The sequence below is a fragment of the Myiozetetes cayanensis genome, unplaced genomic scaffold (genome assembly GCF_022539395.1).
Source record: "Myiozetetes cayanensis isolate MyiCay16 unplaced genomic scaffold, myiCay2020 scf1, whole genome shotgun sequence".
NCBI classification, from domain to species: Eukaryota; Metazoa; Chordata; class Aves; order Passeriformes; family Tyrannidae; genus Myiozetetes; species Myiozetetes cayanensis.
Genome location: NW_026086604.1, coordinates 147,101,093 through 147,120,545, shown reverse-complemented (window position 1 = coordinate 147,120,545; position 19,453 = coordinate 147,101,093). Strand labels below are relative to the sequence as shown.

The 19,453-nt window shown below is 46.8% G+C and overlaps 1 long non-coding RNA gene across 1 annotated transcript; it reads right to left on the bottom strand.

Moving 5' to 3' along the window:
* Nucleotides 1–353: 353 nt before the first annotated feature.
* Nucleotides 354–12,136, bottom strand: LOC126642871 (uncharacterized). The gene is made up of 3 exons (XR_007629619.1): nt 11,974–12,136; nt 11,521–11,746; nt 354–781 (listed from the first exon to the last, which is right to left on the bottom strand). It is a non-coding gene; the product is annotated as an uncharacterized LOC126642871 (long non-coding RNA).
* Nucleotides 12,137–19,453: the final 7,317 nt, after the last annotated feature.

The following is a 19,453-nucleotide window of genomic DNA, read 5'->3' as shown; positions in this document are numbered from 1 at the left end:
TTTGTACTCAACGACTGCAGAAATGTTTAAGTACCCGAAGCTTCGTGTTAAATTAGTGCAAAACACGGTGATTTGCTGCAGGGTTTGAATTTCAGCTACTGCAAACCTCTCTCAGGGGAGAAGTGAAAGGGAAAGCGCAGGTCCTGAGCCTGAAAACAGTGAATAAATTAAGCCCGGGATCCTTTAACCCCAGGAGTGTGTCAGGAGAAGCCTCCATAGGAAGGCAGCGGGAATTTCCCGCAGAGCTTTGACAGCACAATTAACAGCGGGGCTTGATCGGGCAGGGAACGGGAGCAGGAGCGAACGTAGCCGGGGGGGTATTATTTGTTGGCTCATGTGCCACTGAGCTGCAAAAGCCTCTGGCGCTTGTATTTGCTTAGACCTCACTTAAACCGTGGTGATCTGTCCCCCGAATTTAACCCCCGGGCTGAGGCATCGCTGCCACCGCTCACATCCATCCCCCAGCCCGCAGGGAGCTGCTCCTGCCTTGCCTGCTGAGCTCCCGGTGCTTGTCCGGGGCTGTGATGGGAGCGGGGATGGCCCGACATCTCCGACTCCCTTAGCACCTCTGCTCCTTCGAAAATTCTCAGAAACGAGCTACAGACCCAAATTATGGCAAAAAAAAAAAGAGGGTTCAAAAGGTAATTTTTTTTTTTTTTTCCTGGAGTCAAATGGTGTAGCTGTGGATTTCGTAGAGCGATCCCTAAATCCAAGCCCAGCAGTGCTGCAGATTCACATCTGAGCTGTCACTAGGTCTGTCTGCAGGACGTGCTGGCAGCTCCTGGAACACAGAGCAAGAGAGAAGGAGGCAGAGAGCGAGCAGGAGGGAGACGTGCTGCAGATACTTGCACACTAGAACATCACATGAACATGTTTAGTATTTTTCCAGAGGAAAATATCATCCAAGAGGCATAATTATATCTTAGGTTCCCCTTTTTTTTTTTTTTTTTTTAAACAGGGCTTTTTAAACAGTTGCTTTGCTTCATTCTTCTCCTTTTTCTATTTTCGAATTACAGCGTTTGCAGAAACAGGAGGAGGAGGACAGTTAACACAAGAGAGAAGACACGGGTGCTTGAGAGGGAGAGAGATTGCTGCTGCTTCGTATCATTCCTCGAAGTGTTCAAGGCAAGGTTGGACGGAGATCTGAGCAACCTGGTCTAGTGGAAAGTGTCACTGCCCATGGCAGTGGGCTGGAACTGGGTGATCTTCAAGGTACCTTCCAACCCAAACTGTTCTAGGATTCTGTTATTCAAAAGCAGATAAATTTAGGCCTTATTCTGCAAACTGGCTCCGCCATGGTAGCTCACAAAGGGATTCTGGCTTGACGATCTGTCAAAAGACAAGACCTTGGGAAGAGAGAACTTCTCCTCATTCCCACCATTCCCAAAGTGTCCACAGCTCAAAATTTCCCCAGGGATATCCACAATAATTTGACTGAAGCAACTCAGGTAAGTCCATCCTGGCTGGTGAGATGTTCACCCATGGTCACCATGGGTGATGTTCACCCTCTTCCCGACCATCCCCCAGAACTGCTTTGTGCTGCTCCACTGGCTCAGGGCCACGGCTGGATGGCAGCAGCCCATCCACCTGATGCCAGAGGAGCTGGGAAGACAGCATGTTTTCACAAGTAGAAGTGCCCAAAGGCATCTAAGTTGCCACACTCAGTCCTTCTAGGCTGTCACCACAGTAACAGGGGGGCTTCCCAAAAATAATCAACAATAGGATTACGAGCCACTCGTTTGTCACACTGTAATTAGCAGCTACTTAACGTTTTGGTTGATAAATTAAATACCCAGCAGGCACTGGTAGTGGGTGTTCCAGAGGGGAGTCTTGCATGATGCACCTTGTCCTTGGTCACCTGTGGGGATCTGTGGCGTGTGGAGGAGAGATTCCCTTCCCAGTGTCAGGATGCTTTCTGTCCTGAAGCATGAGATCTGATTATAGCAGAGAACCACGAAAGCTATTATAGGTCATAAAGTCACTGAGGTATAAAAACCTCTATTTACTGACTGAGACCCCAGCTCTAGTCCTTGCCTCTTGTGGCACAGACACCTTCCAAGTAGGAATTTCTCACTTTTTATTCTCCAGGCATGGAGAGGGTGATGTTTTCAGCAATGGTTTTATTGCTCATCTGACAGCGTTAACCTTTTCAGTGAGGACATTCACCCATCCACCAGTCCTAGAGGGATGGCATTGACTGAAATTAGCTTTGCACTTCAGGATTTGTCAAACTGCAATTTTGCTAAGTGCTCTACTGGTGGCAAAGTGACAGTCCCGACACAGCTGATGCCATGACCCACTGGCTTCAAAGCAGTGTGAGCAGAGCCCTTGGTCCCTTCATCCCCTCAGGATTTGCATCTACTGAGGTATATGTCATAATCATTTTTTATTTTTTTAGCATGATACTTCTTTTCTTACATTTGCTGAGAATTTTAAGCTGAGCCTGGATCACGTTTTCAAATTTTCTTCCATATTTACAAGGCTTGAAAGCCCTTTTTTATGTCTACGCTTACTTGCTTCACCAAGCATCAGAGTCAGCACCAAGTCTGGGGATGGGGAACACAAGGCCCAGGTATTTCAGGTCTCACAGTAAAATCAGGAGAGACAGCAGCACAAATAAGCTGCAGGGTTGCAGCAAGGACAGGGAGAAAGGTCTTCTCATGCTGTCCTGTAGAGGAGAAGGAGCCCAGTGAGTGCAGTGGTTTGGGGCCCTGACATAGCCAGACTGAGGGCTGAAAGGGCACGATGCCAGCTGGTCCAGAAAATATTGAATAGAATCAGATCTCCTGGTCCTTCCAGTACAGACACCTCGTGCCATCACACAGGATGGTGCTCAGAGCCTGCAGAAGCCACCAGGAGAAAATCCCACTGATCTCAGCTCGTAGAGTGTTTAGTCTTGTTCCTAAATCCACACCTCAGTGTCAGGCACTGTAAATTGCTGGAAGATCCCAGCCTGGGTGCCCAGAAAAGAGGTGCCCTTTCCTTGTACGTCGACAGCCACTCTCAGAGAGGCACCACTGGGACATGACACCACTGAAACACACCTGGCTGATGAACATTCGTGGTGAATTAAACCCCCACTGCCCTCCTGTTTTCTCTGCAAATGTCCCATTAGGATCCGAGCAACAGTCACAGTCAAGAACGCAAAGACAATTATGCGCTGGAATTTAAACAAACCATTAATTACCAAGACACTCTGGCAGATGATGGCTCCAACAATGCTTATTACAAGAACCTTCATCAAATTATCTGCTCTTTCATGTAAGCAGAGGTAACGATCTCCACTGAGATGAGAAAAATAATTAAGAACCATATAATAAGATGTTTTATTAATGACACACATGTCTCCATCGCTCCAAGGAAATTGGGCAATCCGTTCCTACACCACAGCTCTCCAACAAGGGTTTATATTTACCATCAGTTTAACAGTGACTTGCTAAAGTGCTCTCCCATTCCCTTGGTTTGGCTCGAAGGAGGAGGGGACAAAGGAAGGATTTATTTATTAATGGCACCCGTTGAGGACCAGTCCTGTGGCACAAAGCAGGGTAAAAGAGGAATAGAAAAGAGCCTTGCAAAGAGAGTCCCTGCTTAGCTCATAGGTCTGTTTTAAAAGAAGGGCTTCAGCAATGTAATGACAAATGTGAAGCACTTGAAAAAAATATCTCTAGGAAAAATACTTCCTCCAAAAAAAAAAACCCCAACCCAGCTTGGTTTCCCTCTACAAATCTAGGTCTGACCTCAGCTGAGCTGGTGTCAAAGGTTTTCAGTGGGAGCAGGAGCAGATCCATCAGGGAATTTGCAAGTCTTGGTGAACCTGAGTTCAGTGGCAGGCCTGCATGGCACAGCCCTGGGACACGAAACTCATTTTCACTGCCCTTCATAGAAAGCATGAGGTTGACATGTCTGAAAACTGAGGTCCTGTCTCGATCTCTGACCAAACCCTCCACAAGACAAGCTTTTCTGGCCTGCTCTGCCAGCTTGCCTCGAGGACAGGAGCACACAGGAGCATCCGCTCCTCCCGCCCTCAGGCTGGCACCGACGGTGCAGCCACCGAGGAGATGACTCACCAAGGTGCTGAGCACCTTCCCTCTTCCCACTGAGCTCTAATTTACTTAATCACCACAGATTAAAGCCTGTCTAATTAAGGGCAGGCGTTAGATCTGATGGGGACTCTGTTCCTGTGCTGTTCACACACTCGCTGGCTGGGCAAGTCCGATGTCCTTCACCTCAAACAGAAATGTTTTCTTCCTCTCCCAGCAGAAGTTCAAAGTGTGCATTTCACCTGACAGAAGAGGGTATAAATGAACCTATAAAAAGTGCTTTAGGTCCCAGAAATATTTTGGAGGAAACTTTTTCTCTGTCACAGGTGTTTACATCCACGGGCTGGGTTCCAGCAGGGATTCAAAAGCTTATGAGTGGGCTGAAGAAAGAACAAAATATTGCTGGGAGGGATACAGAGAGAAGCTCACTTGTCACATGCTCCAGCATGACCATAGCTCTGCATGGAAACCAGAGGGGACCATGAGCCTTCTCTGTAAGGACTGCCTTGCTCTGCTAAGCTGAGCTCTACTGCAGGCACAGCCCCAAGTGATGTGGCACTGATATCAGTCCTGCCTCTCCCACTTCTTGCTGTGTAGCCTTGAGTAAGTCACTTAACCTCCTTTAGATGCACACTGTACAGCTAGGGGGGCATGGATATTCCCTTTCTGCCATCTTTTGGATGATGGGATTGTGAGGTATGGACACATATCTGACATTTGAATAAATAATAATAGCAATATTTAGCTTCTCTAAGGCACTTAAGCACAAGCAGGTCTTGAAGTGTTTTCTAAAAGATGTAAAATTTTATTATTCTTGATTGGAAAATAGGGCCTTAACCCTGGCAGGAGCGTCTAGAGATGACCACAGCACCTTTCATTCATGTTGTCTTTGAAATTCAGCCAGTAACTGAGGTGCCTCACAGGATCATCCACCTGTGGTTCCTGCCTCTCATTTATCAGTGCACATTCACTTCTCCCTGACCTCCAGGAGAGCTGTGTGCCTGCTTAGTTTACAAACAGGCTTCAGTAGGCGTTTGCTGGGCTGGCTCACTGGAGAAGCTCAAGTTTCACTTCCCAAAATGATGAAGCACTTGTTTAACAGTTGTTCAGCTGGATGGTGCCATGAAGTTATTTAACCCTGCCAAGGTTTCACTATGAGAAAAGACAAAGTAGTTGAGGACTAGCGTGATCAGGGCCTTTCTTTTTTTTAAATTATTATTATTATTATTGAAAAGTGAATAATTCCAACAGAAGAAGCCTAACACTGGGATAAACCAGGGGGTGTGCAGCACACTGGGCATCACAGCTGCCCACCCTGGCACTGTCACCGTGCGGCCAACACGGCGTTGAAGATCTGCAAAGGGTCTCCTGTTGTAACAGGTCACAAAACGATGTGCCAAGGGCTTCCCACGGGTCTCACAGCTCCCTTCCAGCACAGGTTGGGTTTGTAGGAGGCACAGCAACCAGCAGAGTCAGCTTTCTAGTGAGAGAAGAGACCACTGCAGGGTCAGGCTGGGAAACAGGGTACTGAGAGCACCGTCTGTGCTGCCAACGCAGCGACAACGAGGGAGGGAGAAGTGGTCTGTCAGCTGGGAAGAACACGAGCCCGAGGCCAAAAGCAGGGATATCTGCCCCAGAAGATGCAGGAACTCTCCCCCTCAGCAGACCCTGCAGGATCACAGCCCCCAGCAGCTGGAGATTTGGGTGCTGCAGACACCCAGCACCAGCAGTGCCCTGAGCCCCGTGCAGGGAGCTGCACACAGAGGTGGCCACAGTGGCAGCAGGGACATTTGTTCCTCCCCAAAGCCCATCATCCCACGTGTGCCACAGAGAGGCCCTGGATCTGTGGGTGCCTCGTTGGGATGCCAGGCCATGCCAAACCAAACCCACATCCTTTCAGAGCAGGGAAGGGAACAGCAGGGAGTACACGCCTGCGTGTGACCTGGGTGACACGAGTCTGCAGGCACAAATTACACACTTTACAAGTGACATTTGCTGTCATGGGGGGAGGTTGGAGTGAGGCTGTTTAGAATTCAACTTAACTCTGCCTGGAAAGAGGCTGGCACGTGGTCTTCTGTCCTTTTTCACCCCCAGGGCAGCACTACGGTGTTTCTAGGAAGGAAGTCCCTCTCCTGTTCCCAGATTTGGCAGTGGGTTTTGCTGCAGGGGTGGGATTCAGTGAGTTGTGGTGCCTTAGCACTCTTCTCTGGGGTGTAGTTCAAGTCTTTCTCTTGTTTCCAGCATCAAGGCACCTCTCTATCACTCATCCTCAAATCCCACTGACCTCAGGTATCCTATATGCCTACCTTTTTAGCATCTCTCTGGTGGGATATGAGGCCAAGATCATGACCAGTGAGGTTAGTCATGATGTCTGGACCCACTCTGAAGGAGATAAGACCACCTGCTAGCCACACAATTACCTCTTGCCCCCCTCTTCTGAACTCTTCCATCACCTATTCTAAGCCATTGAGCAGTTTCAAAGGGGCAGACAGAGAAGACTCATTGCCCTACTCCAAAATCTGGGATAGAAGAACACATTCTGAAGAAAGCAGTCAGAATGCTGCAAGAAAGGCATCTATTCAAGCAGCTGTCAAAATTCAGCATTGCTTCTACCAGGAGACCTTATTGTAGAATCAAGATCTCTGCAGTGCAATACCCTCCACTGAGAAAGTCCCTTTCTATTTCTCTCTGGAAATGGTGGAAAAAGAACTGAACTTTTTTTTGCTGAATTCACAGCTTCAATCCATTTTCCAGATAACTCAAGACATGAAAGCCAAATGAATTATTGCTCTACCTCTCTCTGTTTCCTCAGGAAATGCTAACAGCAGTCCTGTGACTAAATCCATTGGATATTCTCTCTCCAGTTTTCTGGTCTTTCTGAATCTCTTTGTACACACACACACTTTGATACACAGTTAAACTCTCCCATTCAGGGGTGGCTTGCACATCACTTTGATTTGTTGTAAGATGGCTGTGCCACGATGATGTTATTAAGTCAGTTATCTCATAACACAAAATTACTTAATAATTTGCTCCATTTGTCCTCATTGACGGAAACAATGTGCTCAACCTTGTGTTATCTCAGTTCTTAAGGATTTGAAGCAATCCGTCAAGGCCTCGAACAGCTCCAGCTCTTTATTTTATCAATGGGAAGATCAGAATATGTGACTCACTGCAGTGCTGAAGGATCCTTCAATTTACTGAAGAGAAACGGGACATAAACTGAGCCAGGCAAATTCAGATGAGACAATTACCAGTCACAGGGAAAATCTATCAGAGGAATTGTGGGACTGCCTATCTCCTGAAGATGCAGTTCTTCTGATTAATGTCTCTATCTACAGGGAAAAGCCAACACTCAGCCCTATCTTGCTGTGCTCCTTTTAGACCCTGTAGAGATCTAGTCTGTGTGGCCAGGAGAGCCAAAGGGTAATTCTTGTCTTCCCAGAGGACACATCTAAAACTGGGCAGATGAATCATGTCCTTGGAGTGCACCTTTCCTACCACCTGTGGTAAAGGGAGCTGGGAGTGGCCGTGTTAGATATAACTACATTATAAATGTCTGGCTAGGAGAGATGAACTCCAGTTTTGGCGGTCAGCTCAGTTTCCAAACTCAGTGCCTAGTGCTCTTTGGATGTGTTGGATATCTGCCAACATACCCGCTGGCAGACATGATAAAAGTCCCATGAAGACCTTCATCTCTTTGGAATTTGATGTTGAGCCTCCTTTAAGTCCTTTGTTGTGTCTGCCACTGCAGGTGCCACAGGTGTCCATGGTACATATGCCGGTCTGGGATAGGCTGGAGCATCTCACAAATTAGAAGATGCCAGTGCTTAGAAAACTGAGTTTCTCCTAATGCAGCCAATAGAGTTGTTCTTCTGGCCAAATGAATCAGTCCCTGGGGTCCCTTGACTGGATTGACAGGCACCCTTTGCTCACATGGACACCACTCTGCAGACACTGGAATTTAGCTGTCTCCATCTCTGAGCTGAACTCTACCCTTCATATCATACAGGGAACTCAACTCCCTTGTCAACACATCTCTATCCCACACTTCTTGAGGGTCTTGGGGGTATCTTGGCCAGCTTTCAGCAGCTGGTCCACGAGGCAGGGAGCCTGTGGGCCTGCATCATTTCCTGCCAGATTTGTGTGGATGCTTCAGATTTCTCACACCGTCTCAAAAAAACCTACCCCCTACACTTCCATTTAGGCAACTGAACAGTGCCCTGTATGTTTCCCAGGAACGGATGCCTTGCTCAAGAATGCATTGCTGGACACATTGCAGGAATATGGGGGTGGATTTTTGTGGCCTGTGTGTAAAACTGCTCAGACTCAAAGAGTTTGTTTCTGGCCATAAAGTTTCTAAATGCTCCTTACCGATAGTCCAAGATGTTTGCTTTGCTCAGTTCACTGGTGTAGGCAAGACACTTTTCCCGTGCTTTATCACAGGATCTGAAAGGGTGAGTGATTTATATGAATTATCAGTGTTTATTCTATCAATGGGAACACTCTGTGCAGTTAAAACATAGTCAAACAAGACGCACTGGGACAGAGAACTGCAAGCTGCATTTCATGCATGGCCATAAACAAGCTCAGCTTATCAGAAAAACAGGTCCAAATGTGGCAGGGGCCAGAGCAAGCTCTCGATTACACAGCACTGAGCCCACAGCCAATGTGACTATTGGCCTCTTTTCCGAGGAGCAAGTTATAATCCATGCTGGCATGTGTGAAATAAGGAATTGGCGGCACTCATTAAGAAAGAAAAGAAACGGAAAACCATGAAAAGGAAAGTAGCTTTACTGGTATTTCCAGTGGTGAATCATTGGCATTCAGGGCTGTGGCCAGGTTAGGGCGAGATGACATCTAATTTGGGTGCCCAACACTGACAAATCCGACTAGTTAAAAATGCTAATCCTCTTCCCCTGGGAGCAGAAGGGGAGGAAGGTTAGAGCTCTGCTGCTGCAAGGGATTCCTTTCCTCCACCCTCCCCAGGAAATCCATCCCCCTTTCAAGCTCCCCACTTCACCCTGACCAGATCCCAGCGCTCTGCTCCCAGCCCCACAGACTATCTTCAGCCATAAAGGCTTCTCTTAAGATGTTCAACCCTCCTTTCCCAGCAGAGAGAGAAAATCCTGGTTGTTTGGAAAGCGATGACAATATTCTCAGAGAGCGCAGGGAAAGTAGAAGAGGGATTGAGCATTTTCACCATCTTCCTGTGTCTGAGCCCTTACTGGTGCAGACTGGGAGCAAACTCTGACCTCTCCCACCAGCAGTGCTTTCCCTATAAAAATAGGAGTTTCCAACAGAACAAGTTTTCCCTAAATGTTCCTGGCAGGTGTTTCACCATCAGCCTCTCTGTGGACAAACCTGCTACTGGTCCCTCCACTAAAACCACAGCAAACGAGGTCTGGAGAACAAAACTCCAGATGACAGGGAGAGTCTCAAATAAAAAGGAAGGAAGGAACAACAAAACCCACAGCAGATGCATAATCAAGTGAACCAAAAAGCTTGTCCAACATCCGTGTGACAAATCTGCCCGTCTGGGATGCAAGAGCAGAGAAAGTGGCTCAACAAACCATGCAGGGGCTGGAATCCAGCACCCTACGATGAGTCACTGGGGCCAGGACTTGGATTTGGGGTGTCTGGGAGTGGAGAGGACAACCCAGTGCTGCCTGAAGTGCTGTGTTCTCTGGGGAGATTCGTGTCACCTGGCTGGTCCAGCACTAGAGGGTAACAGTGAGTCAGTCAGGCTGCTGGGCCGCATGGCTGGGACAGGTCTTGCTGGTTGGAGATGGAGGGCTGTAAGTGGTGATCCCAGGGAGATCAGAGCAGGCAAGAGCAAATGAAGGGGCAGGTTGCACTCCCCTCACTGGCCTGGCTATTGGGCTCTTGTGGGGCTGGGTTGCACCAAGCACAGAGCAGTGGGTGCGCTGGGGGGTGTCCCTGTGCACTGGTGGGAGAAGAAATGAGGTGGCATCGGAACTGTGTCGCTGAGCATTGATGGAGCACAGGGCTGTGGGGTGGGAGCCGAGGGAAGGGGATAATGAGCCTGGTGGAAGGTGCTGTCTGCCCCACACAGGATGACTTTGAGCAAAGAGCCAACTCCCTGCTTTGTTTCTGGGTGCAGAGCAGGAGGTGCACCCTCAGAACTCCACGTGTTACTCCCAAAGCCAGGGTTGCTCGTCTTTAGCAGCCAAACTACACACTTTGGAACACATAATGTAACAGAAGCCGGGGGTAAAGTGTAAACCCACAGCTTGCTGCTGCTTCAGTTCAGGACCTCATCTTCTGGACATGGACAAGCAGAGCCCTGGCAGCCACCTGAGCTGTCTGTGATGGCAGGAGCCAGACCTGTGCCCATGTCAGTTGGCATCGAGCCTGAGACCTCATGTGCATGCAGAGCACAGAGCAGAGCAGCTCTTCTTAAACAGTGCTTGTACTCCCAGAGGGGCTGTGCCCAGTCACACATCGCCCGGTGAAGTTGTAGTGAATTATTTTTCCCTTAAAGCTCCAATATTGTTTGAATCCTTAATCAAAATTGTAAAGCCTAGGAGAAGGTTCTCTAGCGATTGAAGTTGGGTATCTAGTGGTTAGAAAGGAAGAGCAGTCAGGACTCCTGGGTCCCATTTTCAAATCTCCCACTGACTCTTTGAGTGACCTTGAAGAAGTCAATTAATTTCTGTCATGTTCCAGACAGGTAAAAATGAGGAAATAATTCTTCCCTAGTTCGCTGGGGGATTGTGAGTGTTAATTGTTTGCAGGGTACTTTTCTCTCCCCAGGTGAGAAGTAAAGGACTTTTTCTATGGCATGGCTGCAGGAAAGCTGAAGTTTGGCATGGAAAGTCACAAACACTTCAGGACTAAGGCTGCACCCAAGGGTCCAGCTCTCCCCACAGCTGCCCCAAGGCCCCCCTGCCCCAGCCTTTCATCAGCTATGGAGGCTGACATCTCCTTGCAGTTGTGTTGTGGAGACAATGAGCAGGAACCAGCTGCCTCCATCCAGAGCCACTCACACATGTCCATCTCACATCCCCCCAGGCTCCCAGCTTTGGCAGGTTTGCTGATCCTCACCAGTAACGTGCTGATACCTCACGAATGGGGGATGCATCACCAGCTGGCAGCCTTTCAGAATCCAGCCACAGCTATGAAGTCCTATCTGGGCTATCAGCTGCTTCATGGAGCCCACCAAAAAATCCTTTAGGGACTTAGCTCTGTTCTGAAAGTGGATATTATCATGGGTAGAACAAGGTGATCCTTTTTCCAAGGTGCTCTGTTGAGGTCAGCTGTGTCAGCCTGCCCTGGTGTGCAAACAATTCCTGTAGGGAGGGACCTCTGAGTTTATGAAAGTGTAAGTTTATTTTTGCCTTGAAGGGAAGCTTGCCACTGCCCTGCCTGCAGAGCTGATCACTGCACAGTTTTCCCTGGGCAGAAGAGAGGACGAGGAGCTGCCACCCGGGAACCCCAACCAAATTAACCTACTTACCAGGCTGCTCTCCTCTGCTCTAGGAGAGTGGCTGTTTGTTTGCTTTAGGCCATTTCTGGGCAAGCAGTAACCAGAGATGAGCAAAACTCAGAAAATTTCTGCTCCCATGGGAAATTTCAGCCTTTCAGAGGTCGGCCTGCATCCCAAATCAGGCCAGTTCAGCAAAATGAAATTCGGGTTGAACTCACTTGAAGCAGTCGGTTTCTCCCTGGTGAAAAGGTAGAATCTGGAGAAAGAAGAGGGGGAGGAAAATGAGGGAGATTTTCTTTTACTTACAGGAAACTTCTTTTATGAGAAATTGTATTTTTCACTTGTTCCAGTCCCAAACTGCTCCAGAACTAATGCCAGGAATTCCCTCATCTATTTATACTCAGTTTTGCTGTCTGGGTCTTATTGTACCTGGCATTTGCTGTGACATATGACTGTGTTGCAAATAATACCGGGAACATTTACCTTGTGGAAGCATCATGGAGGGAAGGTTTCCAAGGGCCCTTTGTCAACCTGCTGCCACCGCCCTGCAGGGACCCCCAAACCCTGCCAGCAAAGGTCCAAAGCCCTGTGGCTTTCTGAACGCTGCAGCTGCAACAACGTGGGTGTATTTTGGGGGGGGGGGATAAATGCTCTTTCTGGTGAAAAAAAAAACACAAAACAACAAAACAACAACACTGTGAATTTCTGTCAGTTTTGTCAAGTGAATTCATTTAGAATTAAAAAACATAACTTGCTTGAGACGGATTTCACTATGAAACGTCTCTTTGTTCAGAGATTTCCTTTCACTGTGGTTTTCTTCTTAACATGAAAAATGCTTAAAAGTGAACTGAAATGTTTTCTCCGGGATGGAGCGAAACTTCTTCATTAGATCAGGAACAATACAGACGTGTGTAATTATCTTTCAGCATCTCCAGCAAAACAAAACATCTCTTACTCACCTCCTTGTAATCGAAAGCATCGTGGGACAACCTGCTAAAACTGAAGCCGTTTGCAACTGGTTTGAATCCAAACAAATAACTCTTAACTGAAACTCCTGTTTTTACACAAGGAGCCATGAAGACATTACCATAATGAAGTTCTGTCAGAGCTTACTTTGGGGCACAACAGCCAAGTGGTGGTTCTGTATCTAATCTAATCAACACCACTGTAATTGCAAGGAAAATCAGGTCTGTGGATTGCTGTTTCCCTGGTATTAAGTTAATGTCAGCGTGAGACAGACCAGATCCTGGATGAAGTTCATCTGATTGCATGTAAATGTCTAAATTTGAGTTCCCTCTGCAGTCACAGGAATCTAGTTATGACAGGCCGTGGTGTCTGGGAACAACTCACTGAAAGAGGTGTCAAAAACAGTTTGGCTAAACCACACCTCCAAAGTATTTACATCACTGCTGCAAAAACAGCCCAGCTCTGATGGAGACACTGAAGGTGCAGATGTGCAGGAAGGAACGCAGGTGCCTAAATACAGTCATCTGCAGCCCTTTGAGGAGCCCTTGCTGCATCTCACCTAGCTTCTAGCTGTCACTCTAGAAGGACTCAGGTCTTGTACAGGTCCCATGTCTTACCTGCCAGCCTCCTGTCTCTGCTGACATGGGGCATCTAAAGCAGTACCTGATCACTGACTCATTCCCCTGAAGTCGCACGAGGTGAAAGTCATTCCCAGAGTCCTCAGGTTGGCAGGAATTGGAAATACACAGTTTGGAAGCACTCCTGATGGGCCTGTATTTCCAAAGATTGATCATGTAGCAGCAACCTGCAGCATGACAGCCCTGCCCGGAATTTCGGGAGGTTGCCCAGATGAGTAAGTCAGTCTCTTGTTACCTTACACAAGACACAGGGCAGAGGAGGAATTGCTGTGGAGACTGCATGGTGCTTTCCTGGAAAGTCCCTGCTTTAACCTCCAACCTTGTGTCACCCTCTGTATAATCACTTCCACGATTTTCCTGCTGACAAGTCACACCTCTTGCTCTGGGGTGGGCAGGGCTGTGCCAGACTGCTCCCTCTCTTTGCAGAGGCAGAGCTCCTTGCATCGCTCTAGGAAGCAGGAGATTTACACCAGTGGGATTGCACAATCACCCCAGATAAGAGGAATATAGCATGTCAGCAGAGTCCGTGTCTTTATCGCTGTAGGAAAGACATATAGGAACACTCAGATCTCTGTGGTGTTGAGGGAAAAAAACATCCTTCCCACAGTTTGTCTGAACATGAGCAGTGCAGAGTGGGCTGCACCGTTTGACCAACAGCCCCAGTGCTGCTTATCTGTGATTAGACCAGAGCTGGCACTGCTTTAAATCTCACATTTCCCTTTCCCTGTCATTTATAATCAATGGAGGTATTTTTATGTTTATATAGCATCACGGTGTGTTATAAGGCATGATCTGGATGCGGCCCTCCTGTCCTGCAAGTAAATGGACTCATGAGGACATCACAGAATCAGGGTGGTTTGGGTTGGAAGGGACCTCAAATATCATCTAGTTCCAGTCCCCTGCCATGGGCAGGGACACCTTCCACTAGACCAGGTTACTCCAAGCCCAGTCCAACCTGGCCTTGGACACTTCCAGGGTTTGGGCATCCACAGCTTCTCTGGGAAACCTGTGCCAGGGCCTCCCCTGACAGTCTTACTGTCATCTTGGCCAACACCTTTGTGTTCTCTGTCCTTTACCTTTCAGAGCAATGGAGGAGCAGGTGGCAAACAGCACTGGGCTCTTTGTTGCTTTGGATCCAGGTGACAAGGCAGTGAAACAGGACATGCCAGAAAATCCTCTGAAAGTATCCAAAAGGTTGCTTAGTTTAATTACCAAGGCCAGAAGGGGGTATGGAAATCAGCAAGGGCAGAACCAGGGATTCACACCTAGAAAAAAAAACCCTTGATATTTAGTCCACTGAAATAAACAGTGGGCTGGATACGGGATGAGAAATAGTAACCTTTAAACCATTTTAATGTTTCTCTGGAGATTATAATGAGAATTGTGGAATTACAGGATGAGATGGAAGTTTCTTACTTAGCAAATTAAAGAGAGGTTTTAAGGTTTTCCTGGAACTTCATCCAGCTTCAAAACACAGTATTCCAAAACTGAGCATCACCCAAACTAACCACAGTCCCGGCCAGAAGAACAGATCTAAGAGTACTCTCTCTGAGCACCAAATCACAACCGGTGGGAATATTTCCATCCACTTCTCTGGCTTCTGGACACATGTGGAGCTTTTTCCCCTTAGATGCAGACGATCTTAGACCCCTGCCTACAGCTGCTAATAGAGGCAGTGTTTGCCTGTCTGCATTCCAGAGCTAATGCACATTCCAGCTCATGTGGAGGACTTTGCCTCACCTCCAATGCACAAGGTCACTTCACCTTTGATCCCATGCGTTGGTGTAAGGCTACCCGAGGAGGACGGCTGTGGAATGACTCAGCAGCTCCTGCCTGCTCAGTTTCTCCCTTTAAGAGGATTTTTTGCTCCAGTGGAGCTGTTCTCAGAGTGGCTGAAGCTCACACGCCCGATCTTGAAGGCAGCGAGAGCGTAATTATCCAGCAGGTGTAAAGACAACTAACGCCAGCGCAGCACAGCCCGGGTGTGACTCAGGCAGGGGGATGTGTGGAATCATTGCTGGCATTGCCACGGGAGAGGAGCATCATGCAACAACAAACTGTCACATGTCAGCAGGGCATCCGTGTCCACCTGCCTCACCTCAGTGGGAGAAGGGGACTGTGATTTGGGAGCATTTGGGGATGTTTGGTAGAGGTTTGACGAGTCCTGTTTGTGTTGTTAAACACCAGCAGTGACTGACGCTCCTGAGCTCGGGAGGTGTGTACCAGACATTTAAGATGGTCAAAAGTCACAAGATAAGTGACCAGTGGAAGGACAGGGAGGGATTAGAGGTAGCACATAGACCAGACATGTCAACTGCCTCTTGGCTTCCCAGTGCCCCCTGTGGGAAGGGGTCTGTCCACCTGTTTTAGAATCATGGAGTGGTTTGGGTTGGGAGGGACCTTAAAGATCATCTAATTCCAACCCCACTGCCATGGGCAAGGACACCTTCTACTAGACCAGGTTGCTCCCTATCCAACCTGGCCTGGAACAGTTCCAGGGATGAGGCATCCTCAGCTTCCCTGGGCAACCTATGCCAGGGCCTCACCACCCTCATACTGAAGAACTTCTTCCTAACATGCTATGTGTATCTTTCTTGTTTCAGTTTAAAACACGCAAGGGTCAGCATGCAGCTCGACAGCCCTAGGTGGGCCACCACAAAGACTTCAGCAGTCTTGCCTAGAGTCCTGCCTACTCTTCCTTCACTCCATGTCACTGGCACTCCCAGAATCACTACCACTGGTGAAGTCCCACCGATTGCTGGCCAACACACCACCACATCACACAGCTCCATTCAAACCCGTTTAGGAAGACACGGCTCTGGAGACACCACAAGTACCCCCAACACACCTGCTGCATTAGTTCTCCCTGAATTTCAGCCATCATTAAATGTACACTAATTAGTACTGTTGGGAACGCTTGAGAAAAGCATGGGCAAACACTAAGAAACTACTTAATGCCCAAAAGCATAAAACATCTTGGCTTCAGCTAGTTTACGCTGTATCTCGATATCCAACTTACAGCACAGGGCACAAAAATAGCTTCCAAAAACATTATCACTTTGTTCTAATGGGCTAAATTCAGCCCTGAGGGGCTGTAGAAATTAATGGAGTTTGGCCCAACATGTGGTTAATGAGGATGGTCTATTTCAAGCCCATAAGGTACCACATTTCTGCCACTACAGATTGGCTGGGAATAATTCACCTCTTCAGAGACACTGTATTCACTTCCAGTCCTGGCTATGTTTGCTCTAAATAGAGGCAGCAAAAATAGACATCAAAACCAAAAACATTTCTTTCAGACTCTGAATGCCTCTGGCTCTGATTTTGATCTTGCATGCAGTAGAAGCTCAAGTGAGTGGAGAGGTTTATTTCTCATTTGTGGCAGTAAAAATGAACTGGGTCCATTATGTTTAACACCGCTTTAGGATGCAGAACATTTAAGACAGTAACTAAATACTCAGAAATCCTTACCCTTGATTAAACAAGGCTAACCTGTACTTCTGATCTCTTCCTGTGGATAATCTCTTTTCATCTTTTGATGAAGTTTCTAACTTTCCTGCCCATGCAGCCAAATCCTCCTCCTCAGAAGTCCTTCTCAAAAAGTTCAGAATCAAACTTATCATGCATCAGATTTCTAGTTCTGCATGAGCTTGTCCTCATCTCTACAAGGCCTGTACACCCATGCTCACCTATCCAGACCAATATGTGTTTACCTGTAAGAAGAGGTCCATAAGGATGTTTTTTTGGAGTCTGCACTGCTGCTCCTCCCTTTTGCATATTAGTCTTTGCCCCCACTTTGAACTTGACCTTTACGTCTTTGCTGCTGTTTGTTTTGAAACAGGGCACAGCCACAGAGGCTCAAAATATACCCTCCATTCCTGTATCCAAACTCTCCATCGTGCCTTGTTATTTTCCACAAACACTAAAAAAAAGCAGAATGCTCCAGGAAGTACTAAACTGCAGTTCAAGTGGTGTCAGACCTTCCAAACAGTCTTGTCATTTCTAAGGTGGATGATTTATGTAAGAGATCTCCCATCTTCTCTCTCCCTCTTAAAACTTATCCAGGCTATTCATAGCTGAAGAGGTAACTGAGGAAGGATCTCCCCAGAATGCCTGAATTCAGCTTCAAAAGTTTCAGCTACACCTCTTTGGGTGGACTAAATTGTGCCAGGGAGAATTTTATGGTCCAGAAGTCAAATACCAGCATCTGGCTGTGTCCATACTATCAAAGTTCTTTGGCCTCCAGGAAAGAGTGACTTCATCCAAACTGCCTAAGGGGAAAGATCCCCCATCCATGTGAATTCCCAACAGTGACTGGAGACCGTTTGGGACAGCGCTGGTTGGCCCGGGCAAAAACTGTGTCACGAATAATTCCAACAATAGAAGGCAAATTCTAGAGGCTCAACACTGTTTTACTATTGTAGATGTATCCTTTAAAACCTTCCCATCATCACCAAAAACAAAAGGACTGGATTAATTTTTTTTTTTCTGGATTACTTGCTTTCAGCTTATGAGTTGTTCTTCTTCTCCTGGAAAGAAACCATAATGTTCCCTGCTGATAAAAGCTGTGCTGAGGCAGAGCACGTCCACCTCTTTCCTTTGGGATAAGCTTGTCATTTCATTCCTGTGGCTCATAAACTTAACTCCTCAAACTTGTTGACTTCCAGCAAGACAAAGGTGGGATTTGGGATTGTATGTATGGGCTCCTCTAGACTACAGCCATGTAGAGGAGGACTTTCCAAGGAAGCTGAGGAAATCAGTTGCCCAGCTCCCTGGTCTTCACTGGTACAGACAGTACCTCCCATCAGCACCACTCCACCTTCCAGCAGAGATGAAGGGGAGGATAACCAAGTTATTACGTTAGGTCTTTTCCCACCTCCGAACACAGCCCATTAATTAATTGGATCGCAAGAAATAAAGAGCAAATTTGAGATTCTCATCTACTTAGTCACCTGTTAACTTCTGATAAAACTGAGCTTTGTCTTCTTATCTCTCCTTGCCAAACAAAGAGGCCAAGGCCAGCAAGTGAACCTCATCTTTCACACTACCTGCCTGATCCAATCAGTCACGTACTGTAGTTGATCATTACATTCTCTAGATAACTACTTGCCCTTTATTCTACGATGTAAAAAAATGTTTGGTGCACTAACCAGCTAATGGGAAAGAGGAGAAAAGACAAAGTTCCACTGATATCACATCTTTGTTATCAGTTTCATTGGTGTAAAACTGGCAGTAATTTAGCAAATTTATTTGGTCCATAATCAGATGGAATAACCTGTCTCTCTGGAATGAAAACAATCCTTATCCTCAATATACACCCATTATACACCATTATACACATATTCTCCAGGGTTCATTGTAATACAAAAGTTTCCCAGTGAATAAACTTTATCATTTTGGTTTTTATCAATATGATTTGTGAATCCTGAAGATATGAAGCTAGTCTTCCTTCAGGGGGTTCTGACCCCACTCACTCCATTGCACAATTCAGGTTAAAGGCCCAGCCCTTACTCCTGGATGCTCTGTGTTTCTTGGGAACAGTCTCTCAAACACAAATGTTATCAGCCTCAGTTTTTCTAGCCAATGTATCTGTTTGTTATCTATCAGGCCTCTCATTTGGGAGATGTTGGGACTTTCTTGGGAACAGGCTGACATCTCTAGCCTGCACTCTTTGGAGCCACAATTCCTAACTGGTCACCAAATCTAAGGGAAAATGGAAATTTTGAAAATTTTGCCAATTGGCTTCAGAAACGTCACCATCGATTCTGAAAATCTCAGCTTTGGACTGATGCCCCCCTGGTGGAAAGACCTGAGTTTATTTTGTAGTGGTGATAAAATTTTGCTCTCATTTCTAAGAGTGCAGTTCTGGAAGCAGAGTTAGTTAGTCCCTACAAGCCACTTCCTTTGGCTAAGGGTAGATTTACACACATGTAAAAGATTACAGCCTTTCTCCCACCTATCCCAAAGCTTTGGCACCACGTGTATTTGTAGCAAGCCATCACCCTGTAAGACAGGAAGGCAACTCCAGAGAGTGAATGGTTGGCAAAGAACTGGTTAGTTAAAAGGGTGGTTGATGTTCTGAAATACTGAGTGGTTAACAACATGTCAAGTGGCTGTTGAGAGAATGCTCATATTTACTCAGAGGTCAATTATTCACTCATATATTTATTGGTTTAATTTCCTTGTAGTCTATTTCATCTATTACATATTCATTATCATCTTCTCATAAGTTTTTCTCCTACAGCTACTAATTATTCTCTATGTTCACCACACACCTTTTGTGCCATATAGATGTGAATATTAATTTCCGCAGAGCAGAGAGGTTTTTTTTAATTAAAGCAATGTTATTTAGAAATAAA